The 27,466-nt window shown below is 43.3% G+C and overlaps 1 protein-coding gene across 7 annotated transcripts in view; it reads left to right on the forward strand.

The window, feature by feature from the left end:
* The window catches only part of PLCB4 (phospholipase C beta 4), a 175,399-nt gene that overhangs the window by 50,267 nt on the left and 97,666 nt on the right, over positions 1-27,466 (forward strand). For 2 of the 7 annotated variants that reach the window (XM_084203734.1, XM_084203735.1), the window contains one exon: positions 14,599-14,666. The exons of the other annotated variants lie outside the window; for them this stretch is intronic. The gene's annotated coding sequence lies outside the window, so the exon portion shown is untranslated. The remainder of the gene's footprint in view (positions 1-14,598; positions 14,667-27,466) is intronic. 7 annotated transcript variants of the gene reach the window in all.

Below are 27,466 nucleotides of genomic sequence, written 5' to 3' on the forward strand. Positions count from 1 at the left end.
TGTATTAAAAGTGTGCTTTCATTCAAGGTTTGTTTTTCTTTTTTTCTGGTAGTGCTGACTACGCCCACATTTACACCTTTCAAATACTATTTGCAAGGCTGGTTGTTTTGGTTCTCTAAATCTTAAAGCTTTTATGCTTTGCTAACTTTTAAAAACTGTGTGTCATTCTGTTTGACAACTCTTTAGTCTCTGCGTGTCACCAAGTACTGTTTGAGCAGTAAATGATGGTTCCAAATGTGAGAGCTTCAAATTAATGACTAGCGTGGAGCAGCAGAATGATACCTAAAATGAATAAAAATGTATCTCATATTGCCGAGGAGTGATTGAAGAAGTAGTTGAAATTATGACCAAATGCGAAAGGAGGTGGAGTAATTTCTTAGTGGTCTGTTCCCTGCTCAAAAATTGAGCTTCTCTCAGCCTAATGAGTGAGGGGTATCCTGGGTACCCTGGTTTCAGCAGCAGTGCCTCACTGATAGGGGTTACTCCCCACTTGTTTTGGTCTGGGGAAAGGTTAAAGCTGGCCGAGTATAACCTGGCAGTGGGAAGCTAACTTTCACCCACCCTCAGCCCCGAGGCTGAGCTGTCAGTCGGGATCCATGGTGAGTGGCAGCATTTCAGGAGAGCTTCCATCCTAGCTGTGCTGTCACCAGAGCCTGCTCTCGGTGAGCACAAAGGTTTTGTGCTCTGTGCTCACCACCCCTGAAAAGTGGAGATTTTGGGGTGTCTGAATGGATCTGATTTTACTTATGGGCACACAGTGGTTGCACAGGGTGTATTCATCTGCTCTCCTGTTAGACACATGGATACAAGTCTGTGTAGAAAGCTGAGTATGTTTCAGCTGGCAATTTAAAAAGTCAGTCATGTTTGGCCTTATTTCTGGTGGCTCTTTATGAGATAGAGCTTTTCTGTTGCAACTTAGTCATCTTCTCACCTCACTTTTGTACTGCAACTGTTGTGAATCCTTTCAGATTGAATTGCTGTCTTCATTTTAGGCAAATGAAAGCACATTTCAATGTTTATGATTTGTTGAAGCTGACAATTGGCAGAGGGAGATTGAAGTTTTGGGGGTAAGTTACAGGAAGTTGGCAAGCAAAATGCCCCAGTGCAGAACCCAAAGCTGCAGTACAGGTAAATAAATATTCACAGAAGAATGTAAATCAATTGTTCTTGTACTCTTCCATTACATCAGTAACGATTTAATCAGCTTCAGGTGAGATTTTATCCATGATAGTTTTATAGTGGTGGTTTAAGTAATCAGGCAGGGCTGAAAATGAGATTTTAAACCTTTGATACGATATTTCAGCCTTCCAGGCACAGCATTTAATTATAGCAGCCAGAGTTTGCTTTGGCTTCACTGAGCAGTTGTGTCTGTGTAGAGCAGTTGGGTTTGAAGAAGAGCAATTCACACAAGTGCCCCAAGCTGGCAGAGCACCTTCCATGGGGAAGGCTGCCGTGCAGTCTGTGAGTGCAGATCCTGGGTGAGGGACAGGAGAGAGTGATGTGGTGGTTCTGAGCTGGGACCTGGCTGGGCTGTGGGAGGGAACCCCTCTGCTGCCGTCTGCCCAGTGCCCTGCAGCACCAGGGCGCTTGGGTGACCTTTGGCAAATCACGTTGCTCTCTGTGCCTTGTCTTATGTGCAAGGAGACTTTGCCTTCCTCACAGTAGTGTTTTGAGACCTAATTAAGATTTTCCACGTGCTTCCAGAACCTCAGATGAAAGACATGCACAGAAAGCATTATAATTAACAGGAGCTTATCAGCTGAGCTTTACAGAATTAATTCTCATAAATAAAAAACTAAATGCTTTGTAAGAAGCTTTTCTCTACGTTCCATCCCTAAAAAGCATCATTTGTGGATATGATATTTTAAGATTAGTAAAAAGAAATGTTTATTTTCTTGTACTGGGATACAAGAAAATATCTGAGTGCTCTCATGCCTTATTGTGCTAGGGATCTTGAGATTTGGGAATGTGTGCATTGCTCCAGGATATATCCACATAAGGAGAAAAATTGATTAGACTGTGTTTGCAGATAGTTTCCCACTTCTGCTATAAACATAGCATTGTTTTCAAATTATTTTCTATTTCTCGAAGACAAAAAAAAACTCAACAAGTTAAAAATTAAAAATTAATCAACTTTACTGCCACTTCCTGTGGGTTTTCTTTTTCTACATTTGGCATATTCAAGCACTGCTGCTGCCAGAGGGAGAGGTGGAGCTGCTGGTGACTTTTAAGGCCATTGTGCTTACTCCATCTCTATGGTAAACACAGGGGTGACTGGGCCTGCACCAGAACTGGGGTGGCAGCATGACTGGTGTTGGAAGGAAGCTGTGGCTGGTGCTGTACCAGGGGTCTGCTGCCAGTACTGGGGAGTTAACAGCAGGAAAAAGAGCAAGGAACAGGAGTGCTGGGTGCAGTCCCACTCATAATGCACAAAAAGAGTGTTTGTGCCTGCTTGTCCTTACTTTAATAGCAGCACAAGGCCCAGTTCCTGCCCTAGGCAAACAGCATTTTATAGATCAGGCCCATTATGTGACTACTGGGATTAGGATTATTTACTGTCCAGAATTTAAGCCGTATTAATTTTGCTTCCAGAATGGAGCTGATCTGCAAGTGTTTTCAGGGAGCATGCAATAGAATCATGTTCAGTGATCTGGGTGGTCTGCTGGGCAGGGCTGGTTTGTGTTTGTCTATAAAATCTGTCACCAGGCATTCTTCCACAGTAGTCTGTTGTCTGGTAGGAAATGTATGTCAAGCAGAATTAATATTATTATTCCTTGTGGCTTGTCTCTGCTTTTAAGGATAACTGGAGAAGAATCAGTGTGGTGGGGCACTGAGACCATTTGTCACAATGCTTTTATTGTCCTGCTCAGCTGCAGTGCAACATTCATTTAGTGCTCTCGGAGCGTGGCATTTCCGCTTGCAACGCAGCACCAGGGAATTCTGATTTCATTTCCTAGAAGATTTTGGCAAAATTAGCAGGCAAGTAACTTATCTTTGTCATATTTTGGCTGGATGTTTTCTGTTTTCTATTTTTTTTTCCCCTTGGATCAGCAAAATGGAAACAACTGCAGAGGCAGCGCTGGATAATTTGGTTTCTAGGTTAGGTGGCGTTCAGGAGCAACAGGCAGTGATGATCCAGTGTCATGATGATGATGTGAGGATGCAGACACAGGTATTTATTCACATGATGCTGTGATTTATGGCAGTATTTATCGCTTGCTTATCTGTCTTGAATTTAGCACTTTGCTTGCAGATTTTAGGCATGGCTTAGCCTGCAGAGACTCTGCGAGTGGAGAGATGTAGAGAGGGTTGGTGTGGTGGAATGGCAGGCGCTTGCAGTCGTGTCCCAGGTGTGCAGCCAGGGCCAGCAGCGTGCCAGGAGGGTGGGTGCCATGGCTGAGGAATGCCCTCTGTGCCCAAGGCCGGTCCCAGGCAGAGCAGGGCTGGCTCTGGATGCACAGCTGGAGTCCCTGGGGAGAGGCCGAGTGCTGCGGCCTGAGCGGTGCCCGCCTGGAAGGCTGAGATCTCTGGGAGGCCAGGAGCAGTGGATGCCTCTTCCTCCCCTGGCTCTCTGCTCGGGACAAGGCCTTCTGGCTCAGTGACCCTGTGGTGCCAGCAGTCCAGGTGAGACAGCTGTGTCCTCAGCAGGAGGAGCTGGCTTCCCAGGGAGAGAGCGGCACCGTCAGAGCCTGCCCGTGTCCATCCCGCACAGCAGGAGCTGGGTTTGGGGTACCTCAACACTCAGTCAGCAAACCAGCAAACCTTTACCTAGCCAAGCACTGATTCCTATCATTAATGCTTCAGTACAGTGCTTTGTGCAATTCAAGGCTTGGTTGGGTAGGAAATATTCTTTCCAATTTGGTTTCTGTAGGTTTTGGTAGTTAGGAGTCAGCTCTCACCTAAATTCAAAGTGCACTGATTCTGATTTTGCCAGTTAATACTGGAGCGTGTTTATTTATTTTACTGGCTAATGCAATTGAACCAATGCAAGCCCAAGGGTAGAAGCAGCCATCTTAGTAAAAATTGATTTATCTACTCTACAACAGGATATGTTCTTTGTATCTCAGTGATGCAAAACTGATTGATAGAGCTAAGGTAAATCAATCTTTCACTGCAGGTCAGCCCTCAGGATGGAAAAAACTATAATATTTGAGAAATGAAAACAACAAAGAAATATTTACCTTCTTTGAAGAAATATTTTAACATTTATGATGCTTTCCTTGCTCTCAGACTCTTTTTGCATCCTTTGGAATATCTGAGGTATCTCAAAGGTTATAAGGTTGTTTCCAGCACTCCTGGACTAGCATTAATGTGCTGAAATTGAAACAGCAGAAAAGAAAACTCCCAGTGAAATACAGATTTTTACCTTCACAGTGGATATCATTATTTTTAAGGTCTTCTTTCTGCATTCAGTCACTTTTAGTACTTATCAGCACATCCTTTATGAGCAGTTCCACTGTGTGAAGCTGCATTCTTGGTCACTTTTATTTTTGTTATTTATTTGTCTGATTTATTTTTAACTGGAGAACATTTATGGGAGTGACAGTCGAATTTTCTTCCACTCATGCAGTAGCATGCAGGAACAGCACAATACATTGGAAGAAAAAATAATAAAATTGTAAAATCAGCCAGCAACTGCATAGATTGAAGCTATAATGATGGGACTGTCATGGTTTTATTTGAAATGCATCAGATTCTAAGTCAGTGATATCCTCCTGAATTAACAGCTTTTCTAATCAAGGGAGAAGGGTTAAATCATGGTCTTGGTTCATTGACTTAGAGGCTGCCTGCATGATTTATGTTAAATTACGGTTAATGCAGCTAGGGCACGTGTGAGATATTTTTCTTTGGAAACATAAATGGAATAAACCCGTCACCAGCTGAGTCGTGTTCATCAGTTGTGAACCATTTGTTTATTCAGTTCTGTTCTGTAGCACTGCAAATAAGATGGGTGCACATACACAAATAAAGGCAAAACTAGCCTAATACACAGGGATTCATATACAGCACTGTTTGAATTCAAAAGTGCACGTGGGGGATGCCTTACGTGTCAGATAATAGCTTGCATTATCTTTTTAATTGATTATGCACATAACAGGTTCTGACTTTTTGGCAGAGGATTTGTTGGCTTTCTTTGCCACAGACCTATTACAGTGTAGAAAATTGGAATACTGAAGGATTTAAGAGCCTTGTTTTCTGTAAATTCTTACTCTTCACTGCTGAAAAAAAACCTGCACAGACTGTCAGAAATGCTGTCCAATGTAACAAAATTATACCTTTTTTTTTAATATATAATTTAAATTTAACCTATAGAGTTAAATGAATCATAGAGTGGCCTGGGTGGGAAGGGACCTTAAAGATAATCTTGTTCCAACCGCCTGCCCTGGGCAGGAGAACCCTCCGCTAGACCAGGTTGGTCTTCAACACTTCCAGGGATGAGGCAGCCACAGCTTCCCTGGGCTACTTGTTCCTGTGGCTCACAGTCCTCTTAAAACAAGCAGAGTGGTTCAAATACCTACAGAAGAGTTATGAGGTGTTGAAGAACCTTTTAGTAAATGCCAGGAACAGAAACTTTACATCCCAAGCATGTAGCTGTGGCAGAAGGTGGTAAAGCATCCCCTCTTCAAAATTCCTTGTTCAGAATTTCCTGGAAGCAAACCCCAGAGATTTGTGTGAAGGGGGAGAGGTATCCCAGGAGTGGGGAGTTCCTCTGTGGGGAACCTGCACTGTAAGGTGTGAGGTGTAGGGAAGGCTGTCCCCTGGAGTCTGTAAATCCAGACAGGCTCCACTGTGCAGCCAGGGATAGCTCTGGGATTAAATCTGCTCTGAGCCTGATCACATTGGCAATCTCAGACCTGCCTGGGTGAGGTCTCGTGCTGACCAGGAAGCCCTGGATGTCTGGTGTGGGATTCTCAGGTCTGGTCCTGGGGGTAATTCCCTCTTCTCCTCTTACAAAGCTCTTTAACAGCATCTTTCCTCTCCCCAGTGTAGGAAGGAGGGTTGTGCTCGCTGCCTCTTTGCAAGTGGGTCAGTATATTCATGGTCAGATGCTTTCAGCCAACAAGCTCTGTCTTTAAAGTGTCAAAAATCCATTCTTCCTATAATTTCCTGTCACTCCTATTTCCAGACTTCATCAAGTCAGTCATTTTGATAACCTGACATCAGCCAGATGCACTGCTGGGGAAAGTTTATACATAGGAATGTTCCTGGTTTTGCATGGTGAAACAACTTACTAGACTTTCATGACTTTTAATTTTATGTTTTTTCTAATAAAAATGTTCTTTTATAGGGAATTGACAAAAACTGAGCTGGAGTTTGTAGCAGACAAATTTAGGAAATATGGTGAACTAGGAAGCTTCTAGCTAATTTTCTGGTTGTTTCAACGCCAGGCTGTATTTCACATCACAGTTTACATTACAGATAATGTTAAATAGCATATGGTTGCATTCTTTGGATTAAATCCTAGTTCTTCCTAAGTTAGTGATAGAATTCACATCAATTTCAAAATCATACCCATTGCCTGATGCATAAGGACTATTCTTCCAAAAAGTTACATCCTTGGGAGAAATTTCAGCCTGGCAAAAGCAGGAATACAAGTTGTCACTGGAGTTTTGTGGAGTCTGGGGGCAAGCAGAGAGCGAACAAATATGAACTATTTCCTGCTGGGCAGTTTAGCAAGGCCACTAGAAGCTCAGAGCTCAGTCCTAAAAAGCTGGTTGTGATTCTGCAGCTCAGCTGTGGTGTTTAGGCTCTCACCATCCATCTGTTGCAGACAGTGACAAATAGGAATTCATTGCTTTCTTGTGCTGTGTTCTTCTTTTTTGGCGTACGTAGGAGCTCAGAGCAAGAGTTGCATGGCCTTAAACAAGCAAGCTGATGCAACTGGCTTTGTGATGCTCTGGAAGCACAGCAGAGCAGAGCTGGGAATTCTCTCATGTGTTCTCCCTGAGCTCATTCCAGCAGCTCTGTGATCAGGGCCCAGGGCAGGCCCGATGAAGTCACTTGCATTCCACCTGCCTGCACTGGAGCAGACTTTGGACTGGATATGATATGTGGGAGTAAGTGATAAGATCACCATGAATAGTCCCTCTGTTCAGTAATGATCATGGGGAATTCTAAGAATGTCTGAAGAGACCCATCTTTCTTGTGGAAGGAATTTATTCATAGCTTTAGGAGATTTAGGTTTCAAGGAGGTTATAAAGGGCCCATGCAGACTATTGCCTGTATTTTTAATAAGTAAAATAAAAACCCAAATTGTTGCTGTTGAGCTGTTTCAAGTGGGGATTTTTTTTCATCAGAATGATAGCAAATTTATTTTGAAAAGTCTACAGTTTTTCCTTACAGCTTCCTTACAGTTTTTCCATGGCAAGCCTCACTGAAGTGAGCACAATCACAGGATTAAATATGTGCAAGATGAAAAGATCAAGGCCTTTCTGTATTGGGGTGCAACTTTACACAACCTCCAAGTGGTCTTGCTAGAAGTGTTAAGTGAAATTCTTGTATAAGGATTTCTTTGGGGGACACACTGAACTGACAACATAAATTCAATGCAGGATGCTCTGGAATGTTCCCTTTTTTTTTTTTTTTCTTTTTCCAGTGTCAGTTAGAAGTAGTTGACAATCCACCTTTTTTTTTTATTATTATGTTGGGTAATCTTTAATAGAAAACTTCGCAGAAAATGACTGTAAGTAAGAATTATCCATGAAGTTTTATGTGACGTTTTATTAGAAAGCATTGCAAAATAGAATATATTACAAATATATTGGGTTTGGTTAGCATAAAAATTGAGTGAGACTTAATTTATACACTGAAATTGATGAGAAGATTTACGTGATGCATTAAAATCTTTGCCAAAACTGTCTTATTAAATAAAATCCAATTTTCAACTGTTTACTCATATAGTCCAACCACTTGGATGAAGTTATGTTCTTGTCTCTGCAAGTTTGAATATTTCCTTTATACATTATTCCTCTTTATTTAGTATTATTACCTACTACATTTCTAAATGCATCAAACTGAAAATGTCATCGTAGCTTTGGAATATTTTGGCATATTTGTTGGAAATGCTTGACTTGATAGTTTAAGATTGGAATTTCTTTACCCCAGTCCTGTGTTAAATGTCTGTATATGTTTTTATTCAGCTCTAACCAGGACCACTTGACCATGATGAGATCATGAATATTTGTGTGTGTTCATGAACTTTTCTCTGGATAAAAAGTTTCCAGTGCTGAAACCATTACCATTCAAATGATGTGAAACTATTCAAAGCTCATCTATCATGTATGAGTTCCAACAGGAATGCTTTTTAAAATGGGAAACAGCAGAAAGTTTAGTGAATTCCATGAGTCCTGTGTTGCTACAGATGCATTTTGGACCATCAGAGTTAAAATAAAAATATAAATAGGACAGCACTACGTGCCTGTACGTGCACAAGTGTCAATTCCCCTTCAGCACCGGGCCAGCAACAAACTTTAAGTTGACTTCAATAAATCATCACCTAAGTGGTTTTAAAGGACAAAAATGGACACATGCAACTCTCCAAAATCCTTTATTATGCTTCAAATCTGTTGTAATGAGAGTCATTCTATTCTTTTTTTCATTATTATCAGTGGTGGGAAAGGATATGGAGGAGAAAATCTGTTTTGATGAGAGTTTTATGAAGAAAAAGGAAATAACAAAGAGAGACTAAATGTAAAATATGCTACTTATTTTATTGAGATGGTATTATTTTGCCTTGACTTTATAATGTTGTCACAACCTCTTTATACTTCCAAACTGTCCCAACAAAAAAACTTCATTGATTATTTTATTGCCATGCTGGGGCCACCATTGTCAGGTTTCAGGTTTAATGCTTAAGAACAAAGATGAAAGTTTTGGCAGTCATCACCTGGTATTTCTCCTTGTTATTTTTCCTTTGCCATCCTTCACAGAACTGTGCTGCTTGGAGCATGCAGCCCTCACTGAGGATAAGCAATTTCTCTTTGCTGTTTCTGTTCCCTTTTCCTTGCTTGCAGACTGGCTGGGGTTTAGCAGTTGGCTTCTGTTGCATGCATTTATTTTCCACCTGTGGAGCTCTCAGCTGGGTCCCTGTGCAGGCAGTTCCCCTGCGTGGTGCTTTCCCAGTTTCCTCAGGGAGGGACATCCTGAGCCCTGCTCTGCTTGGCAGCCAGGGAGCCGTGGGCAGGGCTGCCACCTCCCTGCTGGCACCTTCTGACTGTGGAGAAGGCAGGCACGGGCCACTTGCAGTCCCCTCTTTGGGCTGACTGTCTTGCTGCTGTGATTTCAGTGCTCCTGCTCTGCAGTGGAAGGTTTTTGTCCCTCCTGAGTTCCAGGGAAGGAGGCACTGATGCCTCAGAAGCAAACAGTGGTGCCACCAGGGTGAATGAGCCGGTTACTGCTGTGTGACCAAAGTATTTTCTGATGTTTCCCCCTCTGTTCCTGCCACGGCCTGTTTTGCAGAGAGTTTTTGTTTGTTTTCTGTGGCAACCACAGGCTTCTGTTAGAGCATTCTGCATGTCTTTGCAGCTGGGGTATGGGTAGATATTGATTTTTTCTCTTTCCTTCATGAAATGGCTTTGCGGGCTTGGAAATCTTCCTTTAATATTTTAACTTGAACGGAGGAAATAATATAAAAGATTGAGTGCTGTGGGAAAGAGGAGTGATGGGTAACTCTTCATTTCAACACGCAATCAAAATCTGAGCAGATACAGAATCTCAAAATTTGGAATACCCTCTTCCCCACATCATTCTGGACATGGCTTTTGCTGGTCCTCTTACAGCCCTCTGTGGGCACCAATATTCCTTACAAAAGCAGCTTGAAATCACAGCCTTTACATCCCTTAAAGCATTAATCCCTTGTTCCAACGCATCAAATGTCAACTGCTTGTTAGCATGATGCAATTAAAGCGCACATAAGGCAGCAGTGAAGACAAAGACAAATGTTCTGGCCTGCATGAAATAGAAATAGAAGTGTGAGGATGCAGGTCCCTGCTGTATTGCTCTGGGTGTAAAGTTTTTGTAGCTTTCTAAGTTTGCTGTTCCCTCAGCTGTGCTCATGTTTCTGCTTGTCAGTCTAAGCCTTAGCCCTCATCACTGAACCCGTAATAAACGAGAAGGAAAGAGGCAGGCTTTGGTTGGGGTTTTTTTCCCCTGTTAAAATAAAATAAAGATATTGTAAAATGTGTTTGCCACTGGGAAATTGCAATGGTCAGCTTAAATTGTAGTCCCTGGGTAATTTCTGCGCTCCTTGTGTGATCCATGGATATGGTTTGAAGGCCCTAATGCAGGTGTTTGCACTTGGATGGACAAACCCCCACTTCCCCTACTCTTTCTGCTGTGGGATTTTTAGGAATGTCTCTAAGAACATGTCTTCTTCCTGCTGCCAGAATTAGGACAAATTGATCCATGTGATTTGGCCAGAGGTACTACCAAGACAACTCTCCAAGAAAAGAGCAACAGAACTGCTCTTCCCTCTCCCTCTCTGCTGTATCCCCAGGTGAATGCTGGCCTTCTTATTTATCTTCCAAATGGTCTAGCAGTCCTTGTATTAGGGCAGAAATTACTGCTCTGCCTGGATTGCTGCTGCAGATCTTCCGGTCACAAATATTATTTTGCTACGGCAAGAATAAAATGTTTCAACTTTTAGCATACTGTACAGCTGAGTACCCACGCTGGGCACCAGAGAGATTCTGTACTCTTGGCTTTGGCAGTTGCTAGATCTAAATACTGCCCCGTGGTATATTTTTTTGTGTTCTCTTCTAGCACTTGAGTGTTTGAGGTTTTAGAACAGTAAGAAATGTTTGCTGTCCCCTCCCTGGGGGCTCCTTTTCCTGGCAGTGCAGTGCGGTGCCGTGCAGGAGCCGGCTGTGTGTGCAGAGCCTGTGTGGCTGTGTCCCTCTGCTGCCCAGGAGCGAGGGCACTGAGTGCACAGTGCAGGGCTGTGCTGGGAGCAGGACATCTCAGGGGCAGCTCTGCCCCTGCTCAAGGTGCATTTTTAACTTGGCTTCAGCTTTAGGTCAGAGGTAGACAAGTAGAATCAAAGCAGAGGTGTGTGAGTGTTGTCCCTGGTGCTGCAGTGCTGAGAGGGGGTTTGTTCTGTGCCCTGCAGGGCAGGCTCAGCTGGGACTGGGGATGGATCCTGTGCTGCCTCATCCCCTCTGCTGCTCAGCTGCCACACTGCAAGCACTGGCTGGCACTGGGAGTTTGCCTTTTTTTCCCTAGTTTGGTCGTTTTCCCTGTCATCAACATGGTTGTTGGTGTCATTTGTGGCTTTGCTGTGAGGCTGATTTGAAAAAAATAATATGTAAAATTGTTTTAAATAGCAAAGGGCTTGAGCAGCTCTTCCATATTGTAATTTACATCTAGCTGTACTAGTTACTATCAAGTAGCAACTAATTAGCATATGTCTTAATAGTGTGAAGGGCCCCAGAACCATTCTGTGGTTTCCACTGTGTCTGGAAATTAGTTGAGTCCTGCATGCATGGTGCAATCAGCAGGTTTCAGTGTGGTGATTTATAAATTACACAACATGCTTTAAAGCTCAGCTTCACCAAACGGAGAGAAATGGATTGCCTGATGTGCAGCAGGCCAGCTGTGTGACTGTACACTCATTTCTGTGGCTGCAAACTGAAACTCACCCTGGGCTCCCAGCCTGTTATTGTTGATAAAATAATCATATGCTTCCATGTATTATCCTGTAAGTATGCACAGAATTCCCATCTGACAATCCATTTGATAGCTTAAGGAGGCCCTGGACTCCAGTTAGCACCATGTGATGGGGTTAGGCCTCAGTGCCACCTCTTGTGAATGGTTAGCAAATGTTGCCAATCAGCTGCTTATATAGAAAATATTCCTCTTTTTTTCTTTTTTTTTTCTTTTTTTTCCCTTAAGTTAAGAAGCAAGACTGCAAGACTGGTAAAAGCAGATAGTATCTTTTATCAGGCTGACTGCTGAGACCAGCCATTAGGCTTTTGGACATAGGCTCTTTTCCAGGTCTCTGAAAAATAGCTCTGATAATGTCACTTATCATGTGTGTGGTCTTGCTCCATAAAGATTTGCTTGGAGGTTCCAGTTCTTTCCTTGTAGAAAGGTGACTGGAGATGACTACACTGTAAAGTTGTGGGAGGAAAAAAGAATTAAAGTTTATATAAAATGTCCCTTCTGTTTCTTGTTCTCACGGAAGTGTTAGTGGGATCTTTCTTCAGCGAGCAAGGCTAGAAGCTATTCCATTTTTGTGCCTTAATTTCATAAAAGCCTGAACTTGCTTCTTCAGAGAATGTTCACAGAAGAATGAGATGTCAAAGCCTCTCCTAGAGCAGTTCTTAGATCCCTGACAGATGAAGCTGTTCTTATGCTTGACAGGCTCACTGCATGTGGCCTAATACAGGCATCCTTTTTATGCAGGACCAGAGTTTGGTTTTTTCCTGTTTACAGAAAAGTTTCAAGTAAAATTCATAGTTCCACCTGGAGTTACTAGAGTTGTCCAGCTTTCTTTGAAATCTGCTATGAGGTAGGGCTTGTGTTGGTGAAGTCCATTTACAGAGTTCCTTATAGGCAATGAGTGATGCCAGTTGTCTCTGCAGGTCTTAATATACATCACTAGTGTTCCTTAGCCCTTATCTCACAGTATTGCTTGTTCTTTCCAGAGATCAACAGGCTTCTGATAACTAATTCCATTAAAAAAAAAAAAAAAAAAACACAACAGAAAACAGGATACAATTTTTGTCTGTGCTTCTGCAAAAAAATTTCAGGTGGTGTTAGAAGGGAGAGCAGAATGCAAAGGGTGGAGAATGGGGGCAACCCCTCGATGAGACTGTTAGATCAGCCTGAGTTTGTGTGAGCCTAGTGCTTGGCTGATCTTGGCAGATGGCTGGCAGCAAGCTGGCAGGGATCTCACCTGTGCCAGTGTGGGCAGTGTTGTCTTAGCTAAGGGCAGGAAAAAGAGTGACAACGTGTTGCAGCTCCTTCTGCTGCCATGGTATGGCTGTCATACTCCTCCAGACTCAGCTCTGGTGGGTGAAGAAAGGGTTTTATGCCTTCATTTTCAGAATTGCTATTTTAATTAGCCTTTAAATGTTATTTTTTTCCTCTTATCTCACGGCTCCATCTACTGTTGGTGCACTTGGTGATATTTAATCCCCAGCTTTCTCCTAAACTCACAAACAGCAAACAGCTGTTTTCACCTCTTGTGTACTCTTGGACGTGAGTGCCTTCTTTGTCCTCCTTGGTCTCCGCCAGACTTCTCTGCTGCTTTCCTCTTGCCTGTGATTTACTGTGAGTGCTGTGAGCATCCCCAGGACCCTTCTCTGAGCGACAATTTTCTTCATTACTCAGCTCTCTTTGGGTCGCAGGCTGAAGACTGCTGTGTGAGGGGATTGCATGGCAGATGGGGAACATCTGCTGGAAAAGTCTTCTTATCTGTGCACACATCTCATTGTTATGTTCCTCTTACTGTAGCAAACTTGCCTTGTTAATTGCAGTATTACTTCACCAGGCTGAAATGGTTTCTTGAGTTTTAGCCTCTGTCTCTCCTGGCTCTTTGTACATCAAACATCGGCTTTCCTTTTGTACTTCAGGGCTCTTCGCCGTGATTCCTGCTGCCCTTGCTCTGTTTCTTTTGCTAATAAGTAACATACTCTCACCCCTGACCAGCCCAGGGCCCAACCCTTCGTTGTTCATTTTGTCCATTCTCCAGTCAAGACCTTTATGCTCTTTTTGTGGCCTCTTGCAGGAAAAGATAGCACCACAACACCTGATGAGCTGCCTCATTATCCTTCTTCAGTGCCTCATGTAAAGTCTCTTTTCTGTAAGCAAGTGCAGAAAGTATTTCCTCAGTGCTTCCAAGGAGCCCCCAGTTTAGCAGTGTGTATCTCTGGCAGCAGCTCCCATGAGCTCTTTGGGATGTGGAATCTCTGGCAGCAGCTCCCACGAGCTCTTTGGGATGTGGAATGACTTTGGCTGTGTTTTGGTACGATGCCAGGCAGGATGGCACGTGGCCTGGCAGTGGTACTCACGTTGCTAAACATCTGAGCTGCAGCAGGGTGCAGCCTGGCCCTGAGGCAGGCAGGATGTTTAGAAACCTTAGGAATGGATGTGCAGGGGCATCGTTAGCCTTGAGTTTTGTAGCTGTCATGCTGTCCTCCTGGGATAGCACTCCCTTGCTACTGGAGTTTGTCTGTTACTCGTTCTGGAGTGAAATCTTCCCAAGTTTATGTTGCTCGTCTAAGGAAGACACGAAACACAATTAAAATCAGCTAGCATTTATTCTGGGAAGAGATAAATGTGGCAGCACTGTTCAGCTGCTCCTTTGTGATGATTATTAATCATTCAGGATGCTTTATGAATGTTAAAAGCTGTCCTGGCGTGCTGCAGTGGGGAATGGGATGCTTCACCCAGAGCTTCCAACACTCCCAGCCACAGTCCTTCTGTGTGCCATGCATTTCCCAGGAAGGATTCAGCAGAGGCAGGACCAAATCCTGTTCTGCAGTGTTTGTCTGGGTGCTGCACTTCTGTGGGCCATGGGAGGGGTGTTTTTCAATAGTGAGATCTAGCAGATAACACCCAGTCTCAGACTGACCATCTTGTTTTGTTGCTTCACAGAAGGAAGAGTTTCCCAGCACAGCAGTCTAATTAGACCACTGTTTATCCACCCAGCCCAGAACTCCTATGTAAGTTGCTCACTCATAAGCTAAAAATCACAGCAGAGTAACATGTGCAAATGTGCTGCTCATGGAGCCTGTCCCCCTCTCAATGCATCAGTTTGAACTCTCAGTCCACTTTGCCCAACAATGTGTGCACACACATATATAGGGATATCACTTCATATATTGTCCTCTACTTACTATGGTGAAGCCTTTGAGGGGTATCAAAGAGACTCCAGTGTGTAGTTTGTAGGGCTCATGTGTTTCCCAGCAGTATTGGCTTGCAGTGTTTCACAGTGTCAGCCTAGCTCCATTTGCACTGCTTTCTGTGGAAATGTCAGGCCATGAACCTCATCAGGAGCCAGTTTTGTCTTTCAGAACAAAGGGAAATCACATTTTTTGGTACTGTGGTGTAGTCACTGCTGGAGTATCCTGTCCGTTGCAGACAGGAACAACTTGATGGTGTGGGAGGGGAGGTCAGGGAGCTGGGAGTGCCACTGAAGTCTTTGTTACCTGATCCAGTGGCTTAAGACAGCCAGGACCCAAAAGAAACACCTTTGTAACTGAGGAGAAAGCTTGGGGGACAGTGGGGAGCATGGGTTGTTGCTGCTGGGAAACTGGTGTTTGGTGAATTTGGAGAAAGTGGCATTATTCCCACAATTAGCGCCTGCTCAGTGGACAGTCAGGGGTGGTGGTACATAAATGTCCAGCTTGTGAGGAGGAACTCTGGGGAGTTAGAAACTGCTTCTGTACAGCAAGGCTGCCTCAGCAGCTCTAGGATTTCCCAAAGTGCAGCTTAGCAAAGCCTTTTGGACTTGGCTAGCTCTGGTTTGGTCCATGCCAACCTCAGGAATTGTCATGGCAAAGCCAGGTCAACAAAACGATCAGCAAAATGCTCCATCTAGTCCTTGTCCTCACTAAATGGGAGATTTCTTCATGACTGAATTCTGAACTCTGTTGCCATGGACGAGTGTCACACAACATTGGCAACTGATGAAACTGCTGCAAAGCCTTCAGGCTGATAACAAATATTGGAGTCAGTGGCCCACACTTAGAAGTACTTGTTTTTCATCCAGAAAATCCAATTTTTCAAGCCCAGTGGGAAGTAACTATTCCCATAAACAACTCCTGGTGCACCTCTGGATGTCTTGCTCCTTAATGGCTCTGTGTGTGATGTGAGTCTCTAATCTGCTGAATTCTCCTGAAGAAATGAGGGTGAGGTTCAGTGATGAGCTGTGACAATCACTACTGAGTGGTCAGTCTGCCTAAAAGCTGTCATCTCCTGGGCCAGTGTCACCAAGGGCTCTGGATATCCCCAGGGAATCTCAGAAGGCACCTGAGAATGTTTCAGTCTTTTTCTCTGCAGTCTGTGCTATCCAGAAAATTCTTCACACAGGAAGCAGTGAGGGAGAAGGGAGTACTGCCTTGTGCAGGGATTGCCTGGAACTGCCTCTGACATCCATGAAATGGGTTTAGCTCCAGGCCAGACAACTCCACTCTGTCATCTCACATCCTCAGCTCCCTATTTGCCGTGGATATACCAGATAGATATATAGAGAGATATGTATAATATCTGTATATACACACACACACACACAGATATTGCTGTATCTTGGCTTTCCCCTCTGTCCTGGCTTGTCATTCAAGTGGCACTGATTATCCCTAAACTGAATCTGTTTGTTACTAGTTATAACCAGTGATTAGAATACTTGAGAAACGTTTCTGTTTTCCTGAAAATAGAGCTAGTGCTGGGCAGAACTTACTAATGCAAACCTGAGAAATTGTGTGTGGATTTCGTATTCCCAAAGGGTGAAATAGTTGACAATAGCATGGCAACTGACAAACAGCCACACAAGTAATTTCTGACATTCATATGAGGCCAAGGAGAATACATGCTGCTCAGAAACCAAGTGGATAATGAAGCATTTGGCTATGACAGAACAAGAATATCCAGGCTGTCCTGGAGTTCAAAAAGCATTTGCAGGGTTACAGAGCTGCAGTGGTGGTTTGGTGCACATGGATGCTCGTGTGTGTGTGTATCCTAAAAGAAAATGAGTCTCTAATTATTGAAGCTTCAAAATGCCAAAAATGATTAGCTTGTGTTTGGACGTAGTTTTCAGGTGCTCTTTAAGAAGTATAGATAAGCATGAATTTTAGACCAATCCAAACTTCAGCACTGGAGTTCACTGTTTGACTGTAACAGGATTCTCTGACCCATCAAGGCTCATCTTCATCAGCTGCATTTGCTTTCTGTAATTAAACCTTATGAGGGCCTTGCTGACTTTCCATATTTTATATACAGCTTGAAAGCTTGTTTGATCCTCTCCTAGAGTCCAGTTTTTCTCACAGCAGTCCTGAAAGTAAAAGCTGCACTTGAGGTCCTTGAAATAACAGGTATTAAGAGAACTTTCTCTTATTTTAATTAATGTGCACAGTGTATGAGATCTGTTTAGCACAGGAACTTGCTGGAAATACTGGGAGTGAGAACTCATATTCAATAAGCAATTTCTAAAAAATTTGGGCTTCATTTAAAGCATTGCAGCTGCTGCTGTGTCTGGTGCTTTTTGTATAATAAAATGACACAGTGACTTCACAGCAATTAATAAACTCCTTGTTTTGATACTTGCTGGTGCTTCAGTGGGAGCTGCTTTGCAACGTCAGGCTGCTGGTACAGCCTGAGCTTTTGCCTCTCAAGGATAATATGTCACCTTTGTCAGATGTTGCCTCTTTTGGTCCTTAGTCTGTTCCATAAATGCTTGGAAGTTCAGCTGTCTTTTGTGGATTTCTTTCTTTCTTTCCTTTTTGTCCCTGCAGCTTCTGTTTGTTAGAGTTAATTGTTCTAAGACCAGAAGGAGACACTTAATTGTGGAGAAGATGAATAACAGAAGCAACCAGGACATCTTGTCTTTTACAAAAACTTGAGGACCCCCTTTATGAAACTTACCATCAGTTAAAAAAAAAGAAATTGCTTGCCTTTTCATTTTGTTCTTCAAGTATTTTATACCTTTATGTTCTCTGCTACGGGCAGTGTTTTGTATTCTGTTTGCTGAACTGGTGAAGTCTGAATGTTCCATAAAAGCCTCTTTGGAAGAAAGAACCAAGCAATTTCCCCTTCATGCAAGCAGCAGGATTATTAGGGCTTCATAACTTCTTTCTCTCAGAGGCAGGAGCCAGAGACAAGGAAGGTGGGCCAGACTTTCAGAATTAGGGAGAAAAATCCCCTACAAGGAGCAATTTATTGCTTTAGCTCTAAGCTAATTTACTGAGTCATTCTTGCGTGGTTTAAAGGTTTTGTGTTCTCATGTTGCACTGTGATTCCATAATTCTGAGGCCATCATAAAAGCGGAGACCTGGAAGGAAATGCACAGAGACAGGCGTGGGCAGCAATCCTGCTGTCTCTCCTTGGACACCCCTGCCTGGCTTCCAGGGATGGAATTTTAGTCAGGGTTAGCACATTAGATTTAGCTATCTGTCAGCTTGGTTTCCTGTTATTTAGAGCTTGTTCTTATGAATTCAACAAGTTGATGATACAATGGGACCACACCAAGAAAAGCATTTAACACCAAAATGCTGCTTATGGCTCCAAGCTCCTGAGAAGCCAGCTGCAGAAGAATATTCTGACAACAGTGTCGTTCCATGCTTGGTCTGGTCCCCTGGGCTCACCTCGTGGCTACCATTGCTAGAAGAGTCTTTGACTGCTTCAAGAGTTAAAATCCAGTGTTTGTTGCTTGCTTTCCTTTTGAGGCAGTAATCCAAACTGCAGGTGCTGTTCCATTGTCAGCCAGTGAGTCCAGGCACAGCGCACCCCAAGCTACCCGGAGCTCGCAGGGGGAGCTGAAGATGTCAGGCATTTGCTTTCCCCTCTTGTTGTATCAGACAGGCTCTGCTTGCTGGCATCCTGCTGGCTCCATCCTGTAATAACCAGTGAGCACAAAGACAGGGAGTGTGTTTTGTTCCCCACTGCGAGAGACAGGGGAGAGCCCGCTGTGCCATGTGCTCGTAAGGCTGGCAGCGCTCAGGCTTTGGGTTCAGATGGATTTGAGTTCAGTCATCAATCCTCTCTTTCCCAGGACTCCAGTAACAAGGATGCCACCTTGGTGAAATCAAACTCCCACAGATGCCTTGTTAATTCTGCCTGATGCTTGGAGAAGGGTCCAGATCAGAGTGTTGGCTTTGAACACATCAGGTACCGCCTGAAGGGCCCAGCCCAGGGGGTATTTGTATCCCCTTAGGAACTGATGGAGACTTCTCTGCACTGTGGACCTCTGGAGTTCCACTTAGCAGCTTACTCATTAACAAATGAACTCCTAAATTCAGTGTAGATGGCATCAATAATTCCTCAGCCAGTTCTGCCTAGCACACATCTATGTGCTGTTGAGATAAAACAAGAAACCAAACAAAAAACCCCAGACTCAACAGTGTACCTGGGTGATATTTGCCATCAGCAGTGTTACTGAAGCTGGTGAGACTGTCAGCAACCCCATGCTAAGAAATTTCTGTTCTACCATATGACAGCAGTAGCTAAAATAACCCAGCCATACAGAGAGCCCCAGGACTTTATTAGCTTTGAAAGTGGACAAATATGCAATAAAAGAAGGTTTCTGCCAGAATAGAGATAAACTGTGATCATGGAATGACATGTAAGAGTTAAAGTTGGGAAAATCAGACCTGAGGAATTAAAGATTTTTTTTTTCTTCTCTTTTATTTTTATTTTTCTGAAAGTATTTTAAGTTCTTGAAGCTGTAGGTGGAGGCAATTCTTTTCAATACTGTTGAAAATGAACAAATACAAATCTTCATATACTATTTTAATTCCCCCCACCTTGTTTTCATTTGCCTCTTTATTTCTTGCATCTCAGAAAAATGTATACAGCAATTTGCTAATTAGCTCTAGAAGTTCATAGCAATGACGGAATTACATTCAGTAATTCCAGTTTTAGTGCAGTGTGGCACAACTGTGCAAGTCTCCAATTCCCTCTCCCAGATTACTGTCTTAGTTTTGGTCTACAAGAAGGCAAATTATTTATATGTCTGTATAAGATATTCTGCATTTGTAGACAGCCAGGCAGCGTGTTTTCCTTGTAGAACCAATTTGTGCACAGGGCTTCTTGCCAAGCAAACAGCTTTCCTGACATTTAGTGAATCTCTGAGTTCAACTCAGCACAAAAGTCATTTGCAGAGGACCTGTTAGCTGGGTAGAACTTCTCTGAGGAACTTTCCTGACCCCATGCTGGGGACAATAATCATAGAGAGTGGCTTGGTCGGTGTGGAGAAGGAGAAAGAAAAACCCAACATGACCCATGTGGTTGCACTCCACTTGAAACAGACATTTAAAATAGACACTTTTCCTCAAAAGGATATTTTAATCAATACCTTCAGAAAAATCTCTTGGCTTTGCCCTGCTCCCTTCTTGTAAGGGATAATGCTGTGCAGAGATCTAGAGGAATTTTAGGAGCCTGGTCTCCTAGCTTTAATCATCTTGTAAAATTCCATATAGGCACATTATTTGGGGTTTTTTTCAAGTCTGTATCTTACTCTAGAAGTAGGTAATCTTTGAATCTCTATCTCAGGCTCAGCTGGAAAAATAGTTCACTTTATGTATGTTCTGATTGTTAGGAATAAAAGCTCTATTTCAGAGTGGCTGCAGGAATTGTAACTCTTCAGCTGTGCTGGTAAGAATGTACAGCCAAAAAAATGAGATATAAGATCTTCTGCTGGACTACTTTTGAGTTGATCTGGGATGACAGAACCTATTTCAGGCCAGCAGTTATTCTAAGGTTTCCATGGAGATTAATGATGTCACAGGAGCAACATCTGAGTGCAGTTTGCTAGAAAAGGAGGCTGTAATGTTGTAGTTTGCATTTTTGTCAACTCAGAGCAGCAAAGCCCATTTTCTCAATGGGTTGCAGTTTGCTTGTGATTTGTGCTGAGTGTGAGCTGAAGCCTTGCTTCCAGTGTGGTGTCAGGGATGGTTTCAGGGCTGCCTCATGCACAGCCTGCTACACTCCTGCTGCTGTCTTCACCTGCATACTGTAGGCTTTCTTGTGCTGCTTTATTAAACCCTGGCATTTTCTGTCTGCTCTCAATGGCTTTAAGAGTCATGCCCAGGTTTGCTTGTGAGGATATTTGCAGTGGATGAGTTTGAAAACTGGGAAAAGTTTTTTTAATAGCTCATCTCTGCTGAGTTTTCTGAAATGTAGGAGCTGCCACAAAGGACTGTAGGGGGAAGGCAGCGGAGGTGGTAAAGCAGGAAAATACAGAAGGTTAACAGAGGCATAATTTAAAGGTAAAATTTCACTCTTAGGAGTTTGAAATTGTTACCATTACTTGCAGTTTTATAGAGACTAACTCCACTTCACTGCAGAGGGATTGCTGCCCAAGGACCTGAATGTGTTAATAATGAAGGCATTGTGTGTTTGCACAGGGCTTTTGCAGTGCTAGGGATTAGGAGACCCAAAGGTGCCTGGGTACCACTGAAATTCCATAGCTTTTCAGCAATTCCTGGCTGGGAAGCAGGCTCTGCAGGCAGTGCTGCTTCCCTGTTATTACCTGGTGTGTGTTTTAGTTCCACAGCTGTGGTTTTGCTATTCATTGTTTAAGGGATCCTTACAAAGATGCTTGCCAAAATAGAAGTCGAGAAGCAGTACTTGAATTTGGCAGAGTGTGGGGGAATAAAGACTTTTTCAAAATAAGGTAAATGGAGGGAAAAAGTTTTAAGATTTTTATGCATAAGTTGAATTCAGTTTTATGACTGAAGCTCTTGTTACCTCTACAGAAGCAGCTGCCTGTAGGAAGAGCTCATGTTATTGAAGAGCAGTCAGAATAAGAGTAATGATGGTAAACAACGTCAGGTCTCTACATCCCCTGGTTTTGTCAGGAGGTTATTAAGCAGAAAACAGTCTTTTCTGGAGCATCTACTGTGCTTCAGTCAGCAAACCTGGCTCTGGTTTCTTAACTGTAATTGTAACAGAAACAGCTTTTGTATAGAGGGGAGTGCCAGACTGTGGAAACTCGCTTTTCTGACTTGTTATCAGAATGTACTCACGTTTCAGAGAACTTTGGGGGTTTTTAGAAAGCGAAGCAGCAAAGCACTGAGCTCAGATCCTTTCATGTCTGAATTCATCAGGAAAGGACTTCTTTTTTCCCCCAGGCCAGTTTCTGAATTCCTGAAATGCAAAGCTTTTGCAGCAAGAGAATGGCCTACTCTGATACAAACCGACTGACAGCTCCTCCTGAAAATCAGGACAAGTTAATACATTCCACATGTTCCCTGCCCCAGTTCTGCAAATTGATTGTTTTGAAAAGCTAAGTAAGCCTATCTTTATTTTGCAGGAAATGTTTGGTGCCATTAGGCAGCAAGGCTGTTGAAAAGAACAAAGATGGAACAGCTTTTGATAATGTCCTCAGAGAAATGGCCAATTGCTGTACAAGTGATACAAACAGGACTGTTTGTTCTCACTGGGTGCTGAGCACTTGAAAGTCCACACTCTTCATCGTGAGCCTGAAAAGCAGTGAAATTCTTTTGAAGTCTTAATATTTGGCCCGTTTGAAAATCTGCCCCTGTGTCAGTGATCTGCCCCTGTGTGACTGATCTACAGGGGTGCAGATCTGAGTGCTTGGTGATTACCTGGAGGGTGGCAGCTCTTGTGCTTTGCTTGGTTTCAAAAAAGGGGAATATTTGTTATGGGATTATGTCCTATGAAGCAACAGAGTCCTTTTGCAGGTCTGGGCATAGCAGGTTTCATACAGGGATAGCAGGAGTTACTCAGTGTGGGAAGTGAGGCCTGGGTGCAACAACTGCAGGCTGTGATCCTGCTCTTGCTATTTCCTGTGAGAGATTAGGGTTTAATGACGTGTTCTGTAGTCCACAGCAGTGCTAAAGCACCTTTGTGTTTGTTAAATGGACGCAGAAGTTTCAAAGTAGAGGGAAGTTACTGAGAAATATTATTGTTCCATATGTTTTTAAGCACATTCCTTCAGGAGAATAATCTTTCACATCTACTGAGTCATGCAGATGGTTGCATAATTGATTGATGTGTTGTATGCAAGTATCCTCCCATCCATCTAGATTTCTCCCTTCAAACAATGCCTTTTGACTGGGTTCTGTTACTTTCTAACCATGTTTGGCAATGTTTTGGTATGCTGAGTTTACTTGACCAAATACAAAGTTTACTCAACCAAATAGAAAGTAAGGGCCTGACAAACCCAGAGATAAGAATCACTGAGCTTGCAGCCCTGCATAGCATCTTTTTTTAATATTGCTGGGGGGTTTTATACTTTGCTGTAGAAAAAAGAGCAGTCAGATGTCTGCTTCTACCTCCTTATCTTCTGATGACCTGTCACCCCTTCCCTTTGCCCATTGTGCCAGTGGTTTTGGGAGTGAAAGAGCCTTCTGTAGGTACAGGCCCACCTGGGGGCTGTTCACTAGTGGGAGGCACCAACCACTGCTGGGACAGCTGATCTTGGGCAGAAAGAGAAGAAAAGAGAGGGACCCCTGTGCCCAGGTCATACTGAGCAAATCCTCCAGTGCTGCCTCTTGTTTTAACAACTGATTTCTCTCTCCTCAAAACTGGAAAGGCAGATACATAAAGCACAAAGTACAAAGCAGTAGCAGACCCTTGCCATGAATCTGTAGCTGCTGCACAACTTGGTTGGAGGGAATAATTGGTCTAGGAATGAAGGCTGAGACTTCTGCTGGTGGATGTGTCACCATGTGGGGCTCATCATTTCAGTTTTTCACTGCAGGGACATTGTCGTGGTTTTGCCATGGGAGGAATTTAGGGAAGTGATGCACAGTTTTTGTGTAACTGACAGTCTGTGGAAGCACTGAGAAGCTGGACGTGTGAAATGCACGTGTTAGAGACAAAAGAAGAGTGTTAGGAAAGTCTCCATTACATTAACAAGAGGGACTTCTCTCCCTAAGTAAACGAAAGGAAAACTATTTTAGAGATGGTAAACTGACTGGAAACTTTAGGTTTTGTTTCTTTACATTATCAATAGAAAAGAAGAAGTTGCAGAGGGTGGAGAAGTATTCGACAAGGTTTGCTTTGACTCCTGCTACTTTTTTCCTTTTAGTTTCTGTTAATGAAATTTTCTCTATACCCTTTTAAAGTTTTGAGCCTACTTTGCCTTTCTCCTAATCCTATCTCACAGCAGGAAATGAGTGCACTGGTACAGACCAGCAGCAAAACCTACCACACTCTTCAGTACATCAGACTAGAAAGTCTTAAAATTCAGAAAATCTTGAATTGGCAAACCAAAACCACTGCAGACATGAAAGCTGTGCCCTTCAAGCCCTTCATTTCTGCATGGAGTGGATGTTGGGCAGTGCACAGGCTGCAGATAGCTGCCTGGCTGACTCCTGGCTCAGCCTCAGCAGGAAGGTCTGCCTGCAGAGTCCTGCAGGTGCAGCCAGCACACAAGCGTTTTCCCACGCTCTGCAGCCATCCCATCCTTTTAGAGCAGGGCCCTCTGAGTGGATCTCCGATGCTTTGAAGCTTTGGGGTTTTTTAAATTGACTGTGTTTGCCACCATCATACTGCTCATTCACTGCAGGAGGTTTCACTTCTAGGATCGAGTCAATCAGTTGGTCCGGGATTGTTGCATTGCCGTGTCACAGACAATAGCAAAGGCTAAAAAGTTGCCAATTCTTTACATACCCTTCAGAAAGGAGTGGTTTTATTTGTGCTGTTTCATTTGCACTTTGATGTAGCAACATAAAACACCCCGATATGTCTGTGTGATCTTCAGTTTATAAAAATGAGTGTTTTGCTTCTGCATGGGAAAAAACCCCCAAAGTTAGTAAAAAAGGGACTGCTATAATTCTTTCTGTGTTAAGGGCCTTGAAGGAGCTCCATATTATGCAGACAGAAAGGTCCCTGGCTCTTACAGGAGAGGGAGATGTCTGGGGGGAGAGCACCAGGGGCTTATACACACAAAGCTTGGAAGAGGAGAAAAGAGCTGCCTTACCTAGTGGTGCTTAATAATAATGACTGGAAATTAGTTTTCCACAAGTTGGATCGCTGGTTAATCACAGAGGCCTTCCAGCAGTTAAGCCAGGACATTCTTCTGTGCATCTGGTTTTGATGCTCTGGAGAATTGCTGCTCTTCCCTGGGACTGTGGGGGGTGGCTGCAAATGTTGTCAGAAAGAGCAGAAGAGCAAGGGGAAAAAAGTCTCTCTAGCTTCAACTTTGCTATTTCTGTGTCAGTCCTAAGACCATGGCTCTATGTCCAAAGCTTGTCTGTTTTCTTTTCAGCTCTTCTCATATAGTTATTTACTGGGTGATTAATAACTGTAAACTTGTCTCACCTAAGGTGCTGTACTAGTTTTATCAGTGAACCTCATCCATAAAATCTGGAACTTTAAAAGCTGGTAGAAATACATAGCTTTTTTCTGTCTGCAGTGCATGTTTTTTTATATATTTAAAGTCCCTGTGTAGGCTTTTTTTTTTTTAACTCTATGGGAAAACTGAAGAAAACAACAGGGCCACATGAGGGAATTCCATATTTGCTTCTGCCCTTTAATTTCCATAAAGAGGAGGAGCCTGTTGACACATAACATTTCTTTTCTTTTTTTTTTTTCCTTTTCCAACTTGCAAATGTTATGAAAGCATTAAAAGTTAGTTCCTTGTTGTCAGGGTTCCAAGATAGATGTTTGCATAGTAGATTAGATGTAATATTTGTGGAGCTTTGAAAACAGCTCTTGGGCTGGTGTTTCATTAGCAGGATATGAAGCTGTATCATCATAAAGGGTATTAATTCTCCAAAGCATGTTTCCTATACAAAATTGATGAGATTATAGAGAGATAATGTACCATAGTGACTGCAGATCATTAGTGGTGTAAAAGCAGAGGAATGTGCAGTTATAACTTGTTCTCCATGTTAAATATGGTTCATTGTACCTCAGATCTTGCCACATTTTTCTCGTGGCAAACCTCGGCACGAGATGACTTAAAACTAGAGAACTGGAGTTTGGGAAGATAAAACACCATACACAGGGAAGGATTATTTCAAAATAAAACCCTGACCTGCAAACCTGTAGAGATAACATCTACCTTGCAGGAGATCCCCTCCCAGCATCCCTAGAGCCTCTGTGTGGCCCGTGGCACCGAAAGCTTTGCCTGCGCTGGTGCCTGTGCTGCTCACAGCCCCGAGGACAGCTGGACAAACCAGGAGTGATCCCTGCTTTCCTGCAGGCTATTGAACTGAGGGCTGCATTCCTTGCCTCTCCTGATCCAGCTTTGCAGTCCCCTTCAATGGGACGGTGATTGGACTCTGGGTGAGGAAATGGCATATTTAACTGTCAAATTGCAGAGATGGAGCTGTTCCCAGGCCTCCTGCTGCCCATCCTCGTCTTGCCTCAGCCACAGGGATGGCAGTCGGGCCACGCCGTCCTGCCCCTGCAAGTTGTACTGCTGGAATTCCTTTAAATACTCTTCAGCACAGAGTTCATGTAAATTAGCTAATTACCAGCCTCTGCTCGGGCTTCCATGAGTGCTGAGTAGTGGAACAGAATGATTTAATTTCCCTAACATATTCTCTTGGCACTTTTGCATGCGGAATATGTTGCTCTAAAGCATCCCCTGATACCAGATCCTTGGCTGTGCTCCAGAAGGAGTTCAAGTTAAAAGCATTCAGTGTAATTCCAGGGTTGGCAAACCTAGAGTTGTCACCTTCCCTGCCTCCTATAATTCTGCTGTCTGTAATGCGGGTTTTCCTCCTCTCTCGCAGAAGATATCTTGCATAAGTGTTTAAACTGTGAATCAGGGATTACAGCTGGCACTGCTTATGCATATGATATTCTCTTGGGAGAGTAATTAAGCTGAGGTGAAGTGATCACATGAATCTTAATATTTGCAAATTCATTACACTTAAAAAAGGACTGTAGAGTTCTCGGTTGCATTGGCAAATGAGTGTGATTGCCTCCCACTGTAATTTTCATCTTTGCCTTGTGCTTACTCTGAAATGTTTGCTGCTGTCAGAGGCAGGAGTAGTGTGTTTTAATTTCCCATTGAAATTCTTGTGAAAGAGTCTGTATGGAGATTACAGGAACATTTTGACTGGCTGAGTGTAAATTATTTAAAAGTGGCCAGATTTAAGCTAACAGGAAAAGGAATTTAGTCAAGGTCCTGTTTCTCCTCAGCAGTTGGGTCCAAATCCTGGAAACACTCTCAGTATGTGTTCACCCATTAATTTTACTGCAGCTATCAAATAAATCTAAATATAGACGTAAGTACTGGCAGGTATTAGCCAGCTAGTTCTATTAATTGAAACATGCTGATGTCACTGAAGATTCCTTTAATGGTAGCTGCATTCTTTGGCTGTGTAGATACCATTAAAAAACAAAACATGTTTTAATCCTCAGACAGGAGGAGTAGTGTCTACATGTTATTTATATAAGCCTTGGCAATCAAGAGGAAGTTGTAGCTCTGCTAATTATGTGTTGTTGATTGCCTGTCTCTCATCTTAGTGCAGTGTTCCAGTGGCCAGAGAGCTCCCTGTTTCCAGCTGAGAAAGTGAAGCTTGGTGGTCAGACAGTAGTGTTTGCTCCCTGTAGCATGGCAGCATGGAGCAGAGGCGTGCATGGGCAGCTCTGAAGATCAGTGAGCTGTACGTGTTCCCTTGCTCAGCAGAGACTCCTGCTGTGTCCTACCAAAGTCATGGATGGAGGCTCCTTTTGGATTTATTTCTACAGCATCAGCCTCACAGGTGCCAGAGGCACAGAGTGAAGCCAGCTGTGCTCAGGGTCATTAACCCTTTGTAGGTGCTGGCAGATCACAGCATTGATGTTACTGTTGGACCCTGCTCCTCACTTCTTTTTTCAGATG

Source organism: Fringilla coelebs (assembly GCF_963513975.1).
Source record: "Fringilla coelebs genome assembly, chromosome: 3".
Taxonomy (NCBI): Eukaryota; Metazoa; Chordata; class Aves; order Passeriformes; family Fringillidae; genus Fringilla; species Fringilla coelebs.